Genomic DNA, 7,176 nt, shown 5'->3' with positions numbered 1-7,176 from the left:
ATCTTTCAGGGAAGAACCTTAATTGAATAAATGAATGGGGCACAGTTCTCCAGGGAGCTTTATTCTAAGTTCTTGAAGAGTCTTACTGAAACATGAGGTGCTACAAGTGTTGATGTTTCTTGCAATTCAAGCTGTACAGTAATTCTTTAGGTTAGGTAAACTTCTTAAACCTGTACTTGTGCAGATTTTCTTTTTAAAGTCCTGTGCTGCTTCTATGAAATGATTTTAAAAACAAAAGAATAATCCTGGTTTCTCCTTAATAGTTGGGTTGCATTAGAAATAAAAGACATTTCTCAGTTGTAGATTTGAAGTTAAACTTCTTAAAGGGGTTAATAAAATTGATGGCAGACCTGTTCTATGCGCTTTAAAGCTTCACAAACAAAAAACCAACACAAACAAAAGCATTTTCAGCATTGTACTAGTAAATTCCACACACCTTTTGTGCTACGCCTCACTGTGGTCATTACCTGAAAGCTTCTAGTTCATTAGATTACACTTTTCCTCAAAAATCAACAACAGGACAAAGGAAGGTAACACAAAGACATCAGAAGTTTGCCTAGGTCAGATAAAACCAACTTCTACAATCAGTAGCAAAAACACTTTAGCATGTGTTTTAGTTCTGCACATATAGCATAGCTTCATGCAAATTGATCAGCAGTTCTAATTAAATAAGCTCCTTTGACATGTAATATAATTTACCAACATTATGACTAGCTTTCTGACTACGGGAAATTACTGTTGGTTTTGACTTCTGCATCAAATTTTAGAGCTGATTTACAGCTGTCTCTCTTCTGAAGACTATTGAAGTAGTAATCTGCAAGAATTTCTGTTTATCCAAAAAGTACTCAAAAGTAGTACAAAAATAAAGTACTCAACCAGACAAATGCTACTAGTTCATGTGTGAAGATGTAAACCCTGGCACTGTCATGTCTGAAAACTATCTGCTGTCCATCCAAAAAAGAAACACTTCTGTGTGGCTAAATAATCACAGTTCATCTGCTCATGTGTATATATTGTAACTAGAGGTGGATTAGGTACTTCAATGTAGTTTAATCTCTTCAAATATGTTGGTCCTGTAGCTCTTCATGCATTTGTGGCTAGTGAGCTGTTCAAATTCTCTTTCTATGCCATGATTACTTGTCGAGCTATACTGTTGGGCTCGTTGGGTGGTGAATGGCTTAGTTTTAGAGAAGAGGCCAAAGTGAGCAGAGGGCTGTGTTGGTATGCCATGCTGGCATTGTGTTTGCAAACATTAATCTATGTGGTAACATGAAAGTGTAGACCAGGGAGGAGCTGTTCTCATCTCCCAGCTGTGGATCACAGAATCATCTGGGTTGGAAGAGACCTCCAAAATCACCTAGTCCAACCTCTGACCTAACACTAACAAGTCCTCCACTAAACCATACCACTAAGCTCTACATCTAAACATTTTTTAAAGACCTCCAGAGATGGTGACTCAACCACTTCCCTGGGCAGCACATTCCAATGCCTAACAACCCTTTCAGTAAAGAAGTTCTTCCTAATATCCAACCTAAACCTCCCCTGGTGCAGCTTTAGCCCATTCCCCCTCGCACTGTTGCCAGGCGCGTGGGAGAATAGACCAACCCCCACCTCGCTACAGCCTCCTTTAAGTTATCTATAGAGTGCAATAAGGTCGCCCCTGAGCCTCCTCTTCTCCAGGCTGAACAACCCCAGCTCCCTCAGCCGCTCCTCGTAGGACTTGTTCTTCAGGCCCCTCACCAGCTTCGTCGCCCTTCTCTGGACTCGCTCGAGCACCTCCATGTCCTTCTTGTAGTGAGGGGCCCAAAACTGAACACAGTACTCAGGATGTGGCCTCACCAGAGCCGAGTACAGGGGGACAATCACTTCCCTAGCCCTGCTGGCCACCCTGCTTCTTACACAAGCCAGGATGCTGTTGGCCTTCTTGGCCACCTGAGCACGCTGCTGACTCACATTCAGCCAACTATCAACCAGTACTCCCAGGTCCTTCTCTGCCAGGCAGCTTTCCAACCACTCATCTCCCAGCCTGTAGCTCTGCTTGGGGTTGTTGTGCCCCAGGTGCAGGACCCGGCACTTGGCCTTGTTGAACTTCATACAGTTGGCCTCAGCCCATTGGTCTAGCCTATCCAGATCCTCCTGCAGAGCCTTCGTGCCCTCGAGCAGATCGACACACGCACCTAACTTGGTAACACCACGACTCTTTGGGCCTGGCTATCCAGCCAGTTTTTAACCCAACAAAGCGTATGTCAGTCCAAGCAGTGAGCAGCCAGTTTCTTGAGGAGAATGCTGTGGGAAACCGTGTCAAAAGCCTTACTGAAGTCAAGGTAGACCACATCCACAGCCTTTCCCTCAGAGGGACATTAGATTGGTCCCAGATCTAGCCTTGGGCTGGCTGTCATAGGCAGAGTAGTCAGCAGCCTGCTGCCAGACCAGGTCCAGTTCTGCTGTTTGCTTACAGCAGGAGTGTGCATTTGTGTCCATTCTCTTTAGCTTGTGCAAGCTATCCTTTGGCTAACTAGCTGCTCTTCAGTGTCTACTCACTTCTAGAGCAGTGCCTGTGGTTCTTGGGCTGCCCTGTACACCAAGCAGCTTCTATATGTGCTGTTCAGCCAGAGTTTAGCACAACAAAGGGTTGCTGCTGTACGATGTGTCAGCAAGTGCACACTGCGGTAGGATAGTTATTCTATGGCCTCCTGCTCCTAAGCAGCTTGGTTTCTTTGTGGGCAGCCTCTGTGAGCATGCAAGGCTATCTGTGGGCATGCACTTCAGAACCTGCAGCAGTTTTAGGGGAGCTAAATGTCTGTAATGTGCAAGACAAGCTTATAGTTCATGTTTCAGCTTCCCAGCTAAGGGAACTATGTGACTTGTGTCATAGGGTAGCCAGATGCAGTGTAAACTGAGGAATTTGGGAACCTAATGCAGAATAAAAATAAATCAAGGTGACAGCATAAATGTGTCTTTTGAAACATTTACCCTCTTGTTGACTTTGCCTATGGGTATCAAAATGTGTTCTGAGAATGAAAGGGACAGGCACCTGTGTATGTGTCTTTTCATGATTGCCTGAAAAAGCAAAGTTGAAATCATACCATCTTCAGAGTTGTAAGGCCAGTGATCTGGTGAGCTGTGGCCATCCACCCTCATCAGTAAAATCTTGTGGCAGATCTGGAAAGGGCATTCTGTATATAACTCCTTTCCTTTCTACACAGTGATACTTTGAAAGCACAGTGTGAAATAGGATCAAATTCAAGAAAGATTTTTGCAGTTCTAAAGCAGCTTATACATTAACATTGGAACTCAGAGATTAAACTTTGTACAAACTAATCTGTTAAACTGAAAGATTTCCAAAATCTCAGCAGTTTTTACAAATTCTTTTACATGTCTTTTTTTCACCATCATCCTTCAGCTGTGTCACAGATGGAAGCAGTGTAGAGAGCCGCTCTTACTGAAGGATACAAGACTGCAACTTGAGAAATGTAATTTAAAAAGTACATTACAAAATTGCCTAATGGGAAGAAAAGAGTTTTGTGTTAGGCAGTTACTGTTCCCTTTATACATACTATATACAATGTATTGAATTAAACTCTTAACCAAAAAAAAAAAAAAAAAAAAGGTTAAAAAGGTTTGAAAAGATTAAGGACAGTCCCACCAGCTCTTGCTGTCACTTAGAAGATGTTATCTTAAATCTGTGGATATTGTGGGTAGTCATTGTGGATATCATGGGTAGTCATACTCTTTTGATAAGGGGGTGGGAGTTGGTATTTTGGTGGCTGGGAAGATGCTGTGATGAGGGACAGTCTCACTGATCTAGAATACTGCTCTTGAGAAGTGAGTGCTACCAAAGGCGGTTTCCATAATGGAGGTATGGGTGAACCCCGACACTCATGTACAGCTGCTTTGCGAGGCTGTAGGTCATCCATCGCCACATCAGCATGGCTTAGCTGGGAATTGCTCGGAAACATAGGCTTTAATCCAGGAATCTTCCTGTGATACTTGCAAGAACAGTAAACTAGTGTGGTCAGAACCAGTCCAACAGTAACACAAAGGCTGCTTAGTAAGGCAGATGGGGACTTTCCAGTCATGGAGTCATCCCAGTCTTGAAGTGAAGGCTGTACAGTGCTGTTGAAAGACCCATTGAATAGCTCTGTAGCAGGAAAGCAGACTTCACTATCTGAAACGTTGAAGACGACATCAATTTTGTATTCAGGTAACATTGCTTGGACAAAGTACGGGTTGACATATCCATCTGGCACTCTTAGTTTCCTCAGTGCTTCCTGGATTTCCTCTTTTGCACACCAGCTGGAAGATCTGTTGGCGCTTGTACACAATGAACTGTCATATCATGAGATTACTGTGGACCCAGGTTTGAGAGAGGTCACTGTGATGTCTTTGGGATTGCTGAAGTTCAAATACAGGGAGAGCTTCTCTAGAAATAAACTAATCCTTTTTTTTTTTTTTTCTCTCAGGAAGGAGTAGTAGCTGTTTTTTGATCTGATGGTGTAAAGGTGGCATGGTACCCTCTTGGGCTTCAGAAGCTCGATGGCCAGGCAATCAGTCCCCCTGAATCTGTGGCAGACAGCACAAACTCTTGAGGTGAATACTGGAAAACAATTTCAAGGGGATAGCCGTGCATAATCTGCTGAGATGCATTAAATTGCAGCCAGCTTTCTGATCCCAATGGAGAGCCATCAACTGGGATTAACTTTAGAGATAACTGAGTTGAATTGCCATCTTCCTCATTGTGAAATGTGTTGGCAGATATAGGAAAAGAGAAGAGGCATCCAATAGTTGCTGTTATGAATTGAATTGAATGAACAACCTTTGGGGAAGTGTTTGCTTGCCCTTTAGAGAGGGGTTGGGGAAAGGAAGGAAAGGGAGAGAGTTATGAGGAAAAATAGCTATCTGATACTGAATAATAGCAAAGAAATGTCAGCCTCAAAGGGTTATGGAGCATGTTGGTGAGAAGAGACCCCCTGGAGGTAATCCAGGCAACCTCCCACTCAAGGCAGAACTGTAGCCAACACTAAATGAGATCAACCATAGCTTTGCCTAGATGAATCTTTACGAATCTCTGGTATGAAGATCAAGTCTAGGTGACTTGCTTCATTACTGAATTACTCCCAAGTGCCGTCTGAGCCTCCTGAGGTGCAGTTTGTGGCCATTGCTTCTTATTATATCATCTATCATTTCTCAAAGGAGAAGTCTTATTTTGCCCTTTACACTCCTCTTTGACAGACAATACCTTTTACAGATTTCCTTTAAACAGTATTCTGCACTACTTTTCTTACATTCTTTCTTTTTATGATGAACATCGCAAATCATTTTTTCCTATGAAATGAGTAACTGATCACAACCACTTAGTTCTGACATCATCTTGGGAATTGATTTGAAGATTTTTAAACATTTCTCTCTGATCACATTGACAATTTGTCAGTAATCTTGACTTCCTCTACCATCCTTAAATGGAGATCATACACTATTCATTGGGACATTTAGACTGAAATACATGGGTGATAACTGTATCTAAAATCCACTTTGCTTTGTTTATTCTGTCTTCCATACCTGACACTAACAAGAGCAATTCATTATATAATTGGAGGACAATCTCAAAAGCAATTAAAAAGAGTTAAAAACTTGATAAAACTTGAGTTTAGGTTTTAGTTCTGGATATTTTAGAAAAAGATGAATTCAAATCTAAAACGTAGAAAACAAAAAGCTAAATTGTCTTTTAAAAGAGTCTACATGATACAATAACTAATTATTAATGTCTTGTAAAAGAGAAGGAAGCTTTAGTTATTGTCCTTTCTTTAGTCTGCCTTCAACTGACTGATGGCAATTGTTATTTAAAAGGACAATGTGCTCATCACTTCACATAGCCATTGACCTGTGAAAGACAAAGGGGAATGCTGAGAACTGCCAGGGGAAGTACTAGACTCACCTCAATTCTACTGAAACTTAAGCTTATAAAGGTAGTGTAAAGCATTGTCCTTGGTCATGTCCTACTGACAATTTCATGTGCTTTTGGGTGTATTTTTGTGTGTGACTTTATAATTCTCCAATTATGTTGAAGCATATTTAGATGTATTTTAGTTGTAGTGGGTTTACGTGGCAAGGTTTTGGTAGCAGAGGGCCATAGGGGTGGTTTCTGTGAGAAGGATCTAGAAGCTGCCCCATGTTTGGTAACGGCCCCATTGCTGACCAGAGCCGAGCCAATAAGCGATGTTTTGCACCTCTGTGAGAGCATATTTAAGACAGGGAAAAAAAAAACACTGCACCACACAGCAGCAGGGAGAGTGAGAGGAGTGAGCAACAGCCTTGCAGGCACCAAGGTCAGTGAAAAAGGAGGGGGAGAGGTGCTCCAGGCGCTGGAGCAGAAGTCCCCTACGGCCTATGGTGAGGACCATGGAGTACCACGGTGGAGCAGGGTTCCACGCTGCAGCCTGTGGAGGAGACCATGGTGGAGCAGGTGGACCTGCACTGACGGAGGCTGCCGCTTGTGGAAGACCCCTGCCGGAGCAGATTCCGGGCCGGACCTGTAGCCCGTGGAGAGGAGCCCACGCAGGAGCAGGTGACCTGGCAGGAGCTGCTGACAATGGGGGACCCAGGCTGGAGCAGATTTCTCCTGAGGGATGGACCCCATGGTATGGACCCATATCTGGAGCAGCTCTGGAAGAGCTGCTGCCTGTGGGAAGCCCACAACGGATCAGTTCAGCAAGGACTGCATCCTGTGGGAGGGACCCCACAGCACAGGGGATGAGAGTGACTGAGAAGGAGCGGCAGAGAAGCGCTGTAGACTGACCATAACCCCCGTTCCTCTGTTCCCCTGTGCCACTCGGGGGGAGGAGGTGCTTTTGGTTTCTTTCTTTTGTTTCTCACTTCTCTAGCTTGTTAGTAATAAGCAATAAATCTTACTATCTCCCTATGCCGAGTCTGTTTTGCCCGTTACAATAATTACTGAGTGATCTGCTTGCCCTTATCTCAAACTTTGAGCCCTTTTCATCTTATTTGGTCCCTGTTCCTCTTTGAGGAAGGGAGTGAGAGAGTGGCTGTGGTGGAGCTCGGCTGCCTACTCGAGCGGAACCACGACAGGTATGTTTATTTAAACACAACTGAAGATGCATAGCACCGTTACTTCTAGCGTAATATGTTAGTAAGGTCCCCTGTATAATGCCTTTCCAA

This window comes from Netta rufina (assembly GCF_964035555.1).
Source record: "Netta rufina genome assembly, chromosome: 1".
NCBI classification, from domain to species: Eukaryota; Metazoa; Chordata; class Aves; order Anseriformes; family Anatidae; genus Netta; species Netta rufina.
The sequence above is the reverse complement of the archived record's forward strand: the minus strand, read 5'-3'. Positions refer to the sequence as shown.